Consider the following 15,771-nt stretch of genomic DNA (forward strand, 5'->3'; position numbering starts at 1 on the left):
TTACACAACATTAGTACTGTAGTTATACTACATTATTGTACCCTTTTTTCCCAAATTTAGCTACTGTAGTTATAAATACATTATTGTAATTTAGTTTAACTGTTAGCTACTTAGTTAAAACTACCCGATTTGTACTTTACAAACTTTGTTTCTGTAAATTTTAAACCTTTATTTTACTTTAAAAACTTTAGACTGTAGTTATACTACCCCAAAAGTATTTAGTCAATGTTTTGTTAATGGTAGTTATACTACATGATTGTACTTTAGTCAACTGTTAGCTACTGTAGTTATACTACATGATTGTACTTTAGTCAACTGTTAGTTACTGTAGTTATACTACATGATTGTACTTCACACAACTATTAGCTACTGTAGTAATACTACATGATTGTACTTCACACAACTATTAGCTACTGTAGTTATACTACGATTTTATTTAACCCAAATTTTAGTTTCGTAGTTAAAACTAAAATGATTGTACTTTAGAAACCGTTGGTTACTGTAGTTAAAACTAAATGATTTACTTTACAACTTTAGTACTGTGGGAAAACTACTTTATTGGGGACTTTAACCCAAATTTAGTTAAATGTTTTATACTACATGATTTTACTTCACACCAAAATTAGTACTTTTAGTTTAAAACTACATGATTGTCTTTTGTCAAAAATTAGTTACTGTATTTTTATACATTATTGTACTTTTCAAAATTTAGTACTGGGGTTTTTTTCTACTGATTGAAATTTACAATTTTTAGTTAAATGTAGTTTTTTTAAAATTTATTGTCTTTACACAACAATAAACACTGTAGAAAATAACATATTTTTACTTTATTCAAATGTTTATTACTGAGCTTATTTTAAAATATGTTTAATTTAAGGGTTTCAACCTGTTTTGTTTCTGAGTTTTTTTCTCATGATTTTAAAATTCACACAAAACTATTAGGGTACTTTTTAAGTTATTTAAAAAATTTTCTTGGGGGATTTACTTTAACCCAAAGTTAGTTTTTATTAAAACTACAAGGGTTTTACTTCAAAAACACCATTAGGGTACTGTAGTAATTCTAAAATGATTTTTTTTTGTCAATTTTTAGTTTCTGTAGTTTAACTACATGATTTTTTCTTAACAAACTGTTTGTTTTCGGGAGTTAATACTACATGATTGTACTTCACACAACTATTAGCTACTGTAGTTAAAACCTACATGGAAAAAATTTTTCTTAACCCAAATTTTAGCTACGTAGTTAAAACTACATGAATTTTTCTTTTTTTCCCAAATTTAGTTACTGTGTAATACTACATGATTTTACTTCACACAATATTAGCTACTTTGTTAAAACTACATGATTTAAATTCACACAACTTTTGCTACTGGTTAAAAATACATGGGTTTTACTTTTACACAACAAATTTGCTACTGTAGTTTTACTACATGAAATTTTACTTTTTAAAAAACGTTAGCTACGGGAAATTTAAACTACCCTGATTGTACTTTAACCCCAAATTTTAGTTTCTTAGTAAGTTAAAACTACATGGGTTTTTTCTTATCAACTTTATTTCTGGTTAAGTTTTTACTTAAAAATGATTCTTTTAAACTTTAGTCAAATTAAAAAGTTTACTGTAGTTAAAACTCATTATTTTACTTTAACCCAAATGTTTTGCTACGGTAGTAATTCTTCATGATTACTTTAACCCAAATGTTAGTTTCTGTTTTGTTAAAAACTACAAGATTTTACTTCACAAAAACTTTTGCTATGTAGTTTAAAACTACATGATTGTACTTCCCCACAATTTAAACTACTGTAGTTAAAACTACATGATTTTTTTTCAACCCCAAATATTAGCTACTGTATTTTTTTCACATGATTTTACTTTACAACTGTTAGCTAATTTGTTTTACTAAATGATTTACTTTAACCCAATGTTTTGCTACTGTAGTTAAAACTACATGATTGTACTTTAACCCAAATGTTAGCATGTATAAAAACTCATGATTTTACTTCCCCACAACTTTATACGTAGTAATACTACAAAGATTTTACTTCACACAACTATTAAACTACTGTAGGGAAAAACTAAAGATTTTTTCTTTAACCAAAAATGTTAGTTTTCTGTTGTTTTTTTTCCCACATGATTGTTTCTTAAAAACTGTTAAACTACTGTATTATACTAATGATTTTACTTTTAAACCCAAATTTTTAGCTACTGTAGTAATACTACATGATTTTACTTCACACAACTGTTAGCTACTGTAGTAATACTACATGATTTTACTTCACACAAAAAATATTATTTTGAGTTAAAATACTTTTATTTTTTTCCCCAAATGTTAGTTTCTTTTAAATAATACTAAGATTTTTACTTCAACAAAAATTTTGTTTCGTAGTTTTTACTACAAGGGGTTTTATTCAACAACTTTTAGGAAATGTTTATACCATGGGTTACTTAACCCAAATGTTAGTTTCTGTAGTAATAAACAAGATTTTACTTCAACAAATATTTTACTGTAGTTATTCCTTCTTGTTTTTACTTTAACCCAAATGTTAGTTTTCTGTAGTAATTAAATACAGATTTTTTCTTCAAACAAATTTATTTCTGTAGTAAAACTCATGGGTTTTTTCTTTAACCCAAATGTTTTGTTTCTGTATAATACTACATGATTTTACTTAGGCCCAAAATTTTTGTTTTCTGTAGTTTACTCATGGGGGTTTTCTTTAGTCAACTGTTAGCTACTGTAGTAATACTACATGATTTTACTTTTCAACTTTTCTATTTAGTTTACTGTTTTTTTAAAACTTGCATGGGGTTACTTTATTTTTCTTCCCCTTTGTAAATGTAGTAATTTCTACATGATTTTACTTCAACAACTTTTTACTGTTTTTAAAACCATGGGTTTTTCTTTAGTCAACTTTTAGGATTTTAGTAATACACATGTTTTACTTCAAACAAAATTTAGTACTGTGTTTTAAAATCATTTTAAATTTTTTTCCCAAATGTTAGGTACTGTAGTTAAAATACATGATTTTAAATTTAGCAAACCCTTTTGTTTCTGTAGTTTACTACATGATTTTACTTTATCAACTTGTTTCTGTAGTTAAAAATAAAATTTTATTTTACTTTAGAAAACCAATAAACTTCAATTTTTTACAAAATTTTTTATGAAATTTTAAAAAAAATTAAAATTTTAGTAGAGATCTAATGATTTTTTAAAAATTTTTATTTTAAAATTCAATTTTATTTATAAAGAATTTCCCCTTTGAATCAAAATTTTCTTTTTCAAAGAGCCGGGGGAATTCGAGGGATTCAACAAAAATTGCTCTGGGGGAGTTAACTGGGGAATTAAAATATCTACTGGAGTAAAACTTAAAATTTTTATTCAAAAAAAAGTATGTGGTTTTACTTTTCAAAGGGGCTTTTAAACGAGTTAAAAAATTTTATAACATTGAAGGACTTTTCCCTTTGGGCCCGTAGGAATTTTTCCTTATTTCTTAACCAAAATTTTTCTTAAATTTCCCGTTGCTTTTTAAAAAAGGACCAGCTTTCTATTTTTAAAGGTTTCCATTTTCAAAGGAGCTGCATTGTCTCAGGCAGTACGCAGAGAACTAGCAACCCCATCAACAAAATCATCAACCTGTGAAGGGGAATAAGCTAAACTTTGGCCCTCTGTAGCACTGCTCAGTGACACAGAGGAGAGAGAAAGTGAAACAGTTTGTATAAAATCTATAAGTGCTCTATCTGATAATGATCTGCTAAAGTGGAACCTTCTTTTGCGGGAGGAGAACTCTGTTAAAGTAATCCTGAAGGTCATGAAAAATTGTCATAAAGGACAGGGTAGTGGAAATATTGTCATTTTTTTCATATTCTATGCCGTATGTCAGCACAAGGTCCAGAGTATGAATATGAAAATGTGTGGGATTATTCACAATGTTGGTACCACTTTGACCTGCTGGATCCAAGGTTCTGAGAATCCTGGTAGTCCTGGCGGTACCACTTTGATCTGCTGGATCAGAGGTTCTGAGGAGTCCAGCGGTACTGGCGGTACTGCTTTGATCTGTCGGATCAGAGGTTCTGAGAATTCCGACGGTCCTTGCGGTACCGCTTTGATCTGCTGTATCACAGGTTCTGAGGAGTCCAGCGGTACTGGCAGTACCACTTTAATCTGCTGGAACAGAGGTTCTCAGGATCCCAGCCATCCTGTCAGTACTGCTTTTATCTGCTGGAACAGAGGTTCTGAGGAGTCCGGGCGGTCTTGGTGGCACCTCTTTAATCTGGTGGATCAGAGGTTCCAGGGAGTCTGGCAGTCCTGGCGATACCACTTTAATCTGCTGCATCAGAGGTTCTAAGGAGTCCCGGCGGTCCTGCCGGTACCACATTTATCTGCTGGATCGGAGTTTCTGATAATTCTGGCGGTCCTTGTGGTACTGCTTTGATATGCTGGATCAGAGGTTCTGAGGAGTCCAGCGGTACTGGTGGTACCGCTTTAATCGACAGGATCAGAGGTTCTGAGGAGTCCTGGCCGTCCTGGCGGTACCACGTTTATCTGCTGGATCGGAGGTTCTGAGGAACCCGGAAGTCTTGGCGGTACCGCTTTAATCTGCTGGATCAGAGGTTCTGAGGATCCCAGCCATCCTGGAAGTACCACTTTAATCTGCTGGATCAGAGTTTCTAAGGTGTCTGGCAGTCCTGGCGATACCACTTTTATCTGTTAGATGGCAGGTAATGAGGAACCTGGCAGTCTTGGTTGTACCGCTTCGATCTGCTGGATCAGAAGTTCTGAGGTGTCTTGCAGTCCTGGCGATGCCGCTTTGACCTGCTGGATCCGAGGTTCTGAGAATCCCGGCAGTCCTGGCGATACCACTTTGACCTGCTGGATCCAAGGTTCTGAGAATCCCGGCAGTCCTGGCGATACCACTTTGACCTGCTGGATCCAAGGTTCTGAGAATCCCGGCAGTCCTGGTGGTACTGCTTTAATCTGCTGGATCAGAGGTTCTGAGAATTCCGGGGATCCTTGCGGTACCGCTTTGATCTGCTGTATCAGAGGTTCTGAGGAGTCCAGGGGTACTGGCTGTACCGCTTTGATCTGTAGGATCAGAGGTTCTGAGGAGTCCAGTGGTAATGGCGGTACCACTTTAATCTTCTGGATCAGAGGTTCTGAGGCGTCTGGCAGTCCTGGCGATACCGCTTTAATCTGCTGGATCGCAGGTTCTGAGGTTTGTCAGCAGATTAAATCGGTACCACCAATGTGAATAGTCCCACACTCCCATTTTCATACCCTTGACCTTGTGCTTACATATGGCATAGAATGTAAAGAAACAACAGTATTCCTCCTGTTTTGATCTTCTGAATCAGAGGTTCTGTTCGGTTTTGCTCTCTTATCCTATATGCAGCGGTTCTCATGTGGATTTTTAGTCTGGGCAGCTCCAAGGCTGAGACGCGTCTACATTTTTCTCTTCTAATCATTTCTTATGCAAACAAACACATATTGATTCCTTTTTAATTTCGTTATCCCACACTTGGTCTGTTAGTTTTTATCTCTGCTGTCGTTCCCAGAGGTCCTCCGGTGTGGGACAATAAAGACCAGTGAGGGATAATGAAGTCTAATGTGGGACAATGAAGACTAGTGTGGGACAATGAAGCCTAGTTTGGGACAATTATGACCAGTGTGCAGTGGTGTCTAAAGTTCACATATTTGTTACTTCAGTAGAAGTATAGATATTGCAGTTTAAAAACACTCTGGTAAAAGTTGAAGTATCAACTTGACCTCTTTACTCAAGTAAAAGTGAAAAAGTATGTGCTCCAGAAACTACTTAAAGTATAAAAGTATAAAGTAACCTTTAAGAAAAAGGCCAGATGCCGCTATATGAACTAAAAGCTCAATTTTTCGTCTATTTCTATAAATCCTCTGAGATAGGGCCAAGGATGAGGGAGGTCTGGTTGGTCTCCGTCTCCCGATACGCTCTCGCCTGTGTCCGACCTTTCAGACATTCCAACATCTTTTTCTGAATCCCACATTGTAGCATGGCATAGACAATTCACGTTAGCAGTTTGAAGAACACCTGCTTGCTTCTGATGATTTCCTTTAGCTAACCAATGAGTGTTTGCGTTCTATGACTCATCCAATGACACTAGTTTTCTCTAGATGTGGGCGGAGCCAATGATCTGCGTTGGATGGAGCAAATTACGTGAAATATATATTTAGAAACATTAAACCACGGGTAACTGATAAAAAATCTGTGGGTCTGAATAAAGAAAATCAACCAGTAAATGTCAGGAGACATTTTTAATGATCTGTTACTTTAAACAGATTTTAACACTGAAATAAAATGACGTATTTATGCATTCATGTTATTTTGAATTTTAAAAAAAAAGATGAAAAAATAAAAATAGAAATTGCCAAATATTGCATCCTGTTCTATCTGAGAGGAGTTGACACTGTATGACTGTATTCCTGTATATCCATCACTAGTTAAAAGACAAGATTCAGCAAATGCTAATTCTGCCTGTAAAACAATAACAGCGTAATTGTCGCTGTACGATCCGAAGCCTCATTTGGAGCTTCTAAACAGGCTTTTGAAAAACTTTGATAATTTGCTGCTGTAATATTATAGATTTTTTAGAATAAAAAGCTAGCAGATGTGCATAATCAAAAAATAACAGAAATATAATTATAGAGCATTCAGTATTGTAAGAAAGCCCACACTGTTTCTGAATAAATACATTATTGTATGAGTTACGTTCCGTTCTGTTTTTGTCTCTTTCCTTGTAAGTCTGAAATGTCCCATGCTCCTGAATGCACCATAGCTGTCTGACGCTCTTGAATGCATCACACTGGTCTGTGTAGATGCCCGTTTGATTTTCAGTTGAAGAAAAAGCTTTGCAGTTTTAAAACCCACGTCGGCTAATCGCTGTTTATTGTTGTGTGTGAATAACAAGAGACTACAACAAATAAATCAGCTTTACCTCGGAAAAAACCTTTGGATTTAATGTTGTTCATAACATCGCAGTCCGCTAATCTGTGACCTGTGCTTTAAACCAAAGCCAAGAGTAACGAGTAACGTTTGTTTTAAAAATGTAAGGAATAGAAAGTAAAGATGCTTGTGTGAAAATGTAATGAGTAGAAGTCAAAAGTAGGAGGAAAAATAAGTAATGGAGTAAAGTATAGATACCTAAAAAGTGTACTTAAGTACAGTAACAAAGTATTTGTACTCCGTTACTTGACACCTGTGTCAGTGTGGGACTATTAAGACCAGTGTGGGACAATGAAGGCGTCTTCTGACTTTAATGTCTTCTTTTTTCTACAGTGTAGAAGGAAGGACTGAAGGAGGCCAAAGAAATTAAAGCAGTGAGAATCATTGCTCCCTGAAGAGAAGATCAGCAGCCAATCAGAATCACTGCAGTGAGGAGGAGGAGGAGGAGCTTTGACCAGGAGGAGCTCTGCAGGTGCAGGTATGTGGGAGAAGATGAGACTAAATGTGGGAGACCTCCTGTGAGGCAGAAGAGTTTGGGTTAAAGACAGAAAATAAGGGATTAAAATGCTGATGCTGTGAAGCTCCAGCAGTAACAAATATCTCAGTCTCTCTGTATTCCTTTTACGTCACCTTTTTCTGAAACAGGAGGCTCCATTAGCATCCCTTCACTGCTCTGATCTCTCCCTGAATGATGTGATGTTTGCTGCAGAGCCCAGCAATCTGGTCCCATGACTGATGCTGGGACCATTCTGCTCAGAATTTAAAGGGTATCATCTAAGTTAGTCTCTAATTGGCCAGAAAACGGCCACCCCCCTTATACGCCTTCCTTTCAACCCGAATCAGTCCGTTATTAAGCCAGTTGAAGCCAAAGCAAATGCTAACTAACATTAGCATACCAGTTCAGAAGGCAAGCAGTAACCTTTGATCCCAAAGTCCGGTTCCATCCATCCTTTTAATCCATGATGTGATTTTTAACCATGCCATGGTGACTGCAGGGCAGGCATAAGCCCCATTTCCACTACCCTTTTGAATGCCGAGATAACTGTTGAATATAAATGGCACGCACAACTGAACCGAACTGCGCTGAACTGGCACTAGTTCATCAGTGGGGCTTGGCACGGCTGAGTCTCTAAAGCCTCATTTTGTTGTTTTTGTAACCTAGAATCTGAGAAATGTAACGAAGCAGCCATTTCTCAGTGCTATGGTGGATGTGGTAACACCTGATCCCGTTAACCTGCTGTTGCTATGGGAGCAGATTCCTTCATGTCGGCATGGTAATCAGCAGTAAATACTAATATCTAGTACCCGTTTTCATGTAAAAAATTTTACTTCCATCAGAGGAAACCAGATGCTCATGACCTCTTTTAAACTTTTATTCTGAGGCACTCCCCCTTTTTCCCCTTGTTGTGGAGCTGGACTGAACTTTTTCATTTCCGTTAGCTTACAGGTACCCACAACTTTGCTTCTAAACTGGGTCTGAAATCGGTTCAGTTCTTCAGTTTTTTGTTCTTTCTTTCTTGTTTTGAAAGATTTGTTTTAAACCCGGGAAAAAACAATCAGGATTTTCAACCCAAAATCAGTATTTAATTTCCCATCCCCGTCCCCTCCCGACCCCCCATCCATTTCTAATTTCCCAAACCCCCCTCCCCGGTCCCTTCCCCCCCTCCACGTCGATCCCCTATCCCCCTCCACGCTTAGTCCCCGCCCGAAACCCCCGTTTCCCATTTCCCCGCCCCCTCCCCCCCCTCCCCTCCAAGTCCCTCCCCCCCCCATCCCCTTTGATCCATACTCCCCTCCCCCTTCCCGTCCCCGCCCCCATCCAGTTATCCCCCGCCCCCCCACTGCTCCAAGCTCCCTTTAAAGGCCCCCCACCTCCTTTCCCCCCATCCCCTTCCCCATCCCCTCCAAAAATCCCCCCCCCACCCCCTCCCCCGCTTCCCCTAACCCCCCACCCCCACTCCCCCCTCCCCGTTTCCCCTCCCAAGCCCCTCCAAGTTCCCCCCCCAAAGCCCCCGTCCCGCACACCTCCCGCCCCCCCACCTCCGCCCGTAAACCCCTTCCACCCCCTGCCCCCTCCACACTCCCCCCTCCAATCCCCTCCCCCCCCGTCCACGGTCCCATCCGTTCCAAACCAAAGTTTCCCCAAAATCCGGGGGCCCCGTTGTCACTTCCCCAAACCACGTTCCCCCCCAGGTCATCCCCACTCCCCTCCAAGCTCCCTCCCCCCCCCGTCCACGCTTCCCCTCCCCGTTCCCATTTTTTTTTAGGGCCCCTCACCCTCCCCCCAACCCCGTCCCCCCTTCCCAAAATTCCCCCCCCCTCCCATTTTCCCTTCATCCCCCCGTCCCATCCACCCCCCGCCCCGTCCGGTCCAAAGCCCCCCCCCGCTATACGTTTTCCCTCCACACCTCCGGGGTCCCCCTTTCCATCCTCTTACCCCCCCCTTTTCCAACCGTTCCCCCCCCCCACATCCGCTTCCCCCCCTTTCCCGTCCCCGCTCCGGTCCACGCCCCCCCCCAGGGTTTCCCAATCTCCCTCCCCACCCGGCCCGTCCCAAATTCACGCCCCCTCCCCGCTCCCACCCCCGGCTACCACCCAAAAGCCCCTCCTACAACCCTCAAAAACTCCCAAGGGGGGATCCAAAACCCCGCCCCCTTCCCAGTCCTCCAGGTTACAATTTCCCGCCCCCAAAACACATCCCATCCGTTTCCCCCCCATCCCCAAAAAGGTTCCCACCCCCCATCCAAAAACCCCAAAAGCCCCATCCCCCACGCCCAAGGTTTAATTTTTCCCCAAAGTTTTTTAATTTGTCCCCCCGTTTAAGGTAAAAAAAACCCCCGAATCTAAAATTTTAGTTCGTCATTTTTTGGGGGCCAAAAAGCTTCCCAAATTTTCTAAAAAGGGCCCCCCCCGTTCCCACCTTTACAGGCCACCCTTCTAAAAATGGGTTTTCCCGGGGACCCTTTCCCACTTTCCCCCACCCGGCCCAACCGGTTTACCCTTTAACAGGGTTTTCCCCCCTTCTAACGGGAAAACCACCAGGCCCCCCCCCGTTTTTAATTTTAAAAAGGCCCCAAAAACCCGTTTCGCTTTTACTACAGGCCAAAAAAAAAAAAAAAATTTTTTCTTAAAAAATGGCCCAACCAAAAAGGCACATTCTAAGCCCCAAAGGGCAAATTTTTCCTCTAATAAGGGGAGTTCCCAAATTTTTTAAGGGGCCCACCGGGGGGGGGGGGGGGGGGTTTAAAAAAAGGGGGGGGGAAAAAAGGGGAAGGTTTAAAAAAGGAAAAAGGGGGAATTTAATGTTAAAAGGGGTTTTAAAAAAAATAAGTTAAAAAATTTTTAAAAAAATTGGGTAGGGTTTTAATGAAAAAAGGGAAAGGTTTAAAAGGTTTAAAGGAAAAAAAAATTTTAATAGGAAAAAAAGGTTAAGGGTTAAAAAAATGGGTAAAGGTTAAAAGTTTAAAAGGTAAAAGGTAAAATTTTTATGGTAAAAAGGGTTTTTAAAAAGGAAAGGGGAAGGTTTTAAATTTTAAAGGGAAGTTAATTTGGGTTTTTAGGAAAAAAGGGTTTATGGTAAAGGGGAAATTTAAAAAATTTAAAAGGGCCCCCCAAAAAAAATTTATGGGGAAGGGTTTAAATTTTTAAGGGAATTTAAAAAAAGGGGGGGTTAAAAATCCTTTAAAAAAAAAGGGGGGAAAAAGGTTTTTTAATTTAAAAAGTAAAAAGGCACCCTTCCCACTGTAAAAACCACCCTTCCTAATGACGGCCCCATTTCCCACGGGAAAAGGGGCCTTCCCTAGGGGACAAGGAAAAAATCCGGCCCCCCCCCTTCCCCCTATGCCCGGCCCACCATTCCAATTGGCCACCCGGGACCAAAAAAATTTTTTCTGTTTCAGGCCAACCCCTTCCTACTGCTACAAGGCCCAAAAGTTCCCAAAGCTTAAAAGGCCCCCCTTCCTTTGGGAAAGGCCCCCCTTCCCATGACAGGGCCCCTTCCTAAGTACAGGCCCAATTCCCTTCCCGCTACAGGCCCCCCATTTTTACGGTTTCAGGCCCCCCGTTTCTACCGTAAGGCCCCCCCAAACCTATGCTAAGGGGCCCCCCATTCCTTAAATGTTTAAAGGCCCCCCGTTCCCAGCACAGGGCCCCCTTTCCCCTGCTAAAAAGGCCCCCCCCGTAAACCCTACTGTCGGCCCCCCCCGTTCCTATTGGGTAAAAGGCCCCCCTTTTTACTGACAGGCCCCCGTTCCTATCTAAGGCCCAAACCCCTTCCTAAGTCGGCCCCCCCTTCCTACTCTAAGGCCCCCCCTTCCCACTGCTACAAAACCCCCCCAAAATTTCCCACTGGACAGGCCCCCCCCCTTTTAAGCTAAAGGTGCAACCCCTTCCTAAGCTAAAGGGCCCAAACCCCCTTTCCCACGGGCCCCAGGCCCCCCCCGTTCCTACGCCACAGGCCCCACCGTTCCCACTGCTAAAAAGGCCTTTTCCCACGCTTTCAGGCCCACCCCTTTCCCACTGTACAGGCCCATGGTTTCCCAGTGTTTTAGGGGGCCCCCCCTTTTCCCACTCACAGGCCCCCCCGTTCCCCAAAATGCTAAAGGCCCCAGTTTTACTTTCTAAGGCCCCCCTCCTATGTTTAAACCCCCCCGTTTCCCACTGCTACAGGGGGACCCCTTCCCACGCTACAAAGGCCCCCCCATTCCCATGTTTCAAACCCTTCCCACTGTCAACCCACCCGTTCCCACTGCTAAAAAAGGGCCCCCCTTCCCTTTCCACAGGCCCACCCCCCTTCCCACTGTACAGGCCCCCCCATTCCCACTGTACCGGCCCCCCCCATTCCTACTGCTACAGGGCCCCCCCGTTTCCCCTACTGTTACAGGCCCACCCATTTCCCACGCTACAAAGGGCCCCCACGTTCCCACTGTACAGGCCCCCCACACCCCTTTTCCACTTCTCCCGGCCCCCCGTTTAAAAACTAAGGACCCCCCAAATTCCCCCTGCTTTTCAGGAAACCACCCCTTCCTACTTCCAAAAGGGCCCCCCCATTCCATGTACGGGCCCCCCCGTTCCTTCTACTACAAAGGGCCCCCCCTTCCCCACTTTAATAAAAGGACCCGTTCCCCTGTCAAAGGCCCCCCCCGGGTTCCCACCCCGCTACAAAGGCCCACCCTTCCTAATGCCTAGGCCCCCCATTCCCCCCTGCTACCTTACCTTCTTCCAAATGGGACATTTTTTGGGACTACAGCACCCTTTTGGGTTTTCTGTGTTCCCTTTGTGCCCTCCCCGATTGACCCGTGATGACATGTTTTGTCCCAAAATTTGTCTTCCAACCCCTTTGTCCCAGGTGGTGTCCTGAAAAAACATGGGCCCACTTTAAAAATTTGGGAATCCTTTTGGGGGAAAACCTGGGGCTGATTAGAGAGACGGGATCCATCCCCAATTTGGATGGTGCGTGTTCTTTCTAGGAATTGGCCCCCATTATTTTTCCCCCAAAACCCCGACCCCCAGGTGCAGACCCGGAAGCAGGGGTTGTGGAAAAACCCCACATCAACACACCCTCAAAGAAAGTAAATTAAAGATAATCAAATTTAAAAAAAAAAAAAAAAAAAAAAATTAAAAAAATTGGGGGAAAGTTAAAAACCCATTAAATGTTTGGGCTGTTTAAAAATAAGATCCTCTTTTCCTTCCCAAAATCTTTGGTTTTTAAAGACTTGGGTTTTTGTAAACACATTGAGTTTTGCCTTACCCGAAAATGGTTTTCCCGCAAGAGGTTTTTGTGAGCATAAAAAAGGCAACTCCTTAAGCTATTTAAATTTTTACATCCCCCGAAGTTTTGGGGGAGGAGGGGGAGTAGCAAAAACTTCCCGTTTGATTTCTGATTACTCCCCAAAAAAGTTAAAACCCACAACTCTTTTGAAAATTTTACCCTTTAAAATTTCCCCGATCCAAAATTTTTAAGGCAAACCCAAAACCCTTTCTTTTTGGTTTAATTTTGAAACGTCCCCCCAGGTCCTTACTCTAATGTTTAATGGTTTTCAAGTTCCTTTTTGGGTTTTTTATTAAAATTACCACAGGGGATCTATGGGCAATTTTAACATCCCGGCTAAATTGAAGGCGATAGCCCCTTTAAGGGGGCAGCCCTTTAAAGCTAATTTGACCAAATTTGGTTTGTTTTAAAATGTAAAAACCCCAACACTCTTCAACTTTGGGAACTTGTGGGACATAGGCATTTGAATGGAAGAAAAAACAGATTTCTTCATACAGAGTTCTCCTCCCCCAAAAGAAGTTTTGTTTTAGCGATTAAATTTTCAATAGTTCAAAATCAAATTTATCACACAGTATTATCTACAAACCCCGTCCCCTTGCCCCTTTCTAATAACCCTTTAGGATTAAATTTAACAGAGTTCTCCCTCCCCCAAAAAAGGTTCCCTTTTAGTAGACTTTATCAGATAGTGCATTTTTAAATTTTTTAAAAATCTGCTTCCCCTTTCCCCTCTCCTCTGTGTCCCCCTGGGGCATGCTTTTCAGATGCAAAGCTTAGCTTAAATTTCCCCCTTTACAGGTTGGGTGATTTTGTTGATGGGGTTTCTTGTTCCCCTGCGTATTGCCTTAAAACAAAGCCCGCTCCTTTTTAAAAAGAAAAGTTAAAAAAAGAAAAGGGTTGCTCCTTTGGTTTTAAAGAGAGCTGCGTTCTTTGAAGCAAAATGGGTAGGAAAATGGAGAAAATATCGCCCCAGGGGCCCCGGGGTTTCCCGGCTGGAAAAATAGTTTTCTGCTTTATTAAAAGGGGGCCCCTTTTTAAAGGAAGACAGCCATACCTTTCCTCATTAATAGAGGGAAAAAAAAAATTTTTAAAAAAAAATTTCCCCCAAAATTCTTTTTAATCCCGTTGCCAAATCACCCCGAGCCATAGCTCTTTTTAACCTCCCCTTCCACCCGCTTTAGAGGAAAATTTTAAAGGGATTCTTTATAATTTGATTGATTTATTAAAAATAAGATCATTAGCATCCTCTACCCCAATTTGGTTTTTCCCCGAAAGGGGGGGGCGAAACGTGGTAATATAAAAATCTTAACCCGGGTTTTTTTCTGCTTTGATCCAGTTGAAATTTCAGAGTTACAAAACTATTGTCTTCATCTAAGCCCCAATTGTATGTTTGAAACCAGTTCCAACCCGGTTTTTTTAAAGGAGGTATTTCCCCCTTTTTTATCCTCCCCATTTTAGATTTTGTTAATTATTCCCGTTACAGGGATATGAACCCAAAAGGGTTTTTAAGGGGTTGGGTGGGAAATTAAACCCCTTTCTTAAAAAACCTTTTCTTTATAGCATGAAAAAAGCTTGGTGAAAATAATGATATTTCATGGCCTCAGATAATTTGGAAATTGTATCTGTGCTGTCCGTTGGATGGCAGTACTGATTTGAACCGTTTTCCGAATAAATTTTTTTTTGAAAGACTTGAATTTTTTTGTTTGGAAATTAAGGAAAAACTCTAAACTGTTTTAAAATTTATCTATCTGATCAAATTTTAGTTTGGCCTGTTAAAGATAGATCTTTCATGTCAAAAGGGTTTCCTGTGGGGTAACCCCAAAAAAACAGTGCTAGGACCAATTTTTGCATTTCCCAACCCAATTCAAACATTCCCCAGGGCTGTTGGGGGACATAGGGGCCCCCCTTTTTATCATTTGCTTTCATTCTATCTTATTTTTCCCATCTGAGAATCTGTTTGTTTCAAACTTAACGTTCTGCCCCTCTTTTTTTTTTTTTTTTTTTTTTTTTTTTTCCAAAATAGCTTAACTGGTCTGTTTCCTGTTTGGCTGTGACTCCATCCTGGAGAGAAATATCAGCTGTGCTGCTGCCATCAACACCTTTGTTTCTAGATGTTGGAGCTTGGCCTGTTTTCCAGTGTAGTCCTGTTTCTCTGACTGTGACTAACTGGATGTGCTCTCTTCATCCTCTGACATGGGAGCTGGCTCGGAGCTCGTCTGCCTGGCTGTGTGTTTCCTGGACGGGGCCGCCTGTGGAGCTGGTTGACAGTTGCCTTTTGTATCTATGCTTCTTTTTCTATGTCTGCTTCTGTCTCCTTGAACCCCAGTGGGCCTCAGCAGATGGCCGCTCACACTGAGCCTGGTTCTGCTGGAGGTTTCTTCCTGTTCAAAGGGAGTTTTTCCTCTCCACTGTCACTACAAGCATGCTTAGTGTGAGGGATTGCTGAAGAGTCAATGAGTTGATGCAATCAGCTGGTTTTCCTTAGATAGAAAACTTTGAATCAATCTGACTGGATGATCTGGTGAACTGGAAAGTGACCTGAGATGACATGATGTGAATTGGAGCTATAGAAATAAAAAAATAGAAATAAATTGAAGCTGCAGACTCTTTGGTGGCGTCTTTCCTCTAGTATTGTCTTTCAAGTTGTGAAAAGAAATGGCTCCATATATCCAGGCGTTGTTTTCGACAAGTTCCTCCAACAAACCGTACACCGGTATCCGAGCCCTACGCCATGACTGCGAAGTTGATTTAGGAGTATAATTAGCCCTCTGCTACTACTGACTGAGCGGCGCGAGGCACTGAGGGACAGGTGCCATGTAGGGACAAACAGGGCAACAACGCGTAATCTACGAAGTTCAAGAAACACTTACATTAACAATTAAAAATTAATTATAAACAATTACATGTCTTAATGTCCATTCGTCCATGGCTCGTAAATTTTGTCTGGTTTTAGTCTCGTTAACAAAAATAATGTTTTATTTTCGTCATATTTTTATTTTCTGGAAAAAAGTTTTGCATCATTGTGCCATCTTTGTCACGG

General features: G+C 41.2%; 1 protein-coding gene across 1 annotated transcript in view; it reads left to right on the plus strand.

The window, feature by feature from the left end:
- Nucleotides 1-7,294: 7,294 nt before the first annotated feature.
- Nucleotides 7,295-15,771, plus strand: part of dtx3l1 (deltex E3 ubiquitin ligase 3L1) — a 28,961-nt gene continuing 20,484 nt past the window's right edge. The window contains exon 1 of the mRNA XM_038268227.1: nt 7,295-7,442. The gene's annotated coding sequence lies outside the window, so the exon portion shown is untranslated. The remainder of the gene's footprint in view (nt 7,443-15,771) is intronic.

Source organism: Cyprinodon tularosa, unplaced genomic scaffold (genome assembly GCF_016077235.1).
Source record: "Cyprinodon tularosa strain WSP-4 unplaced genomic scaffold, ASM1607723v1 ctg1188, whole genome shotgun sequence".
NCBI classification, from domain to species: Eukaryota; Metazoa; Chordata; class Actinopteri; order Cyprinodontiformes; family Cyprinodontidae; genus Cyprinodon; species Cyprinodon tularosa.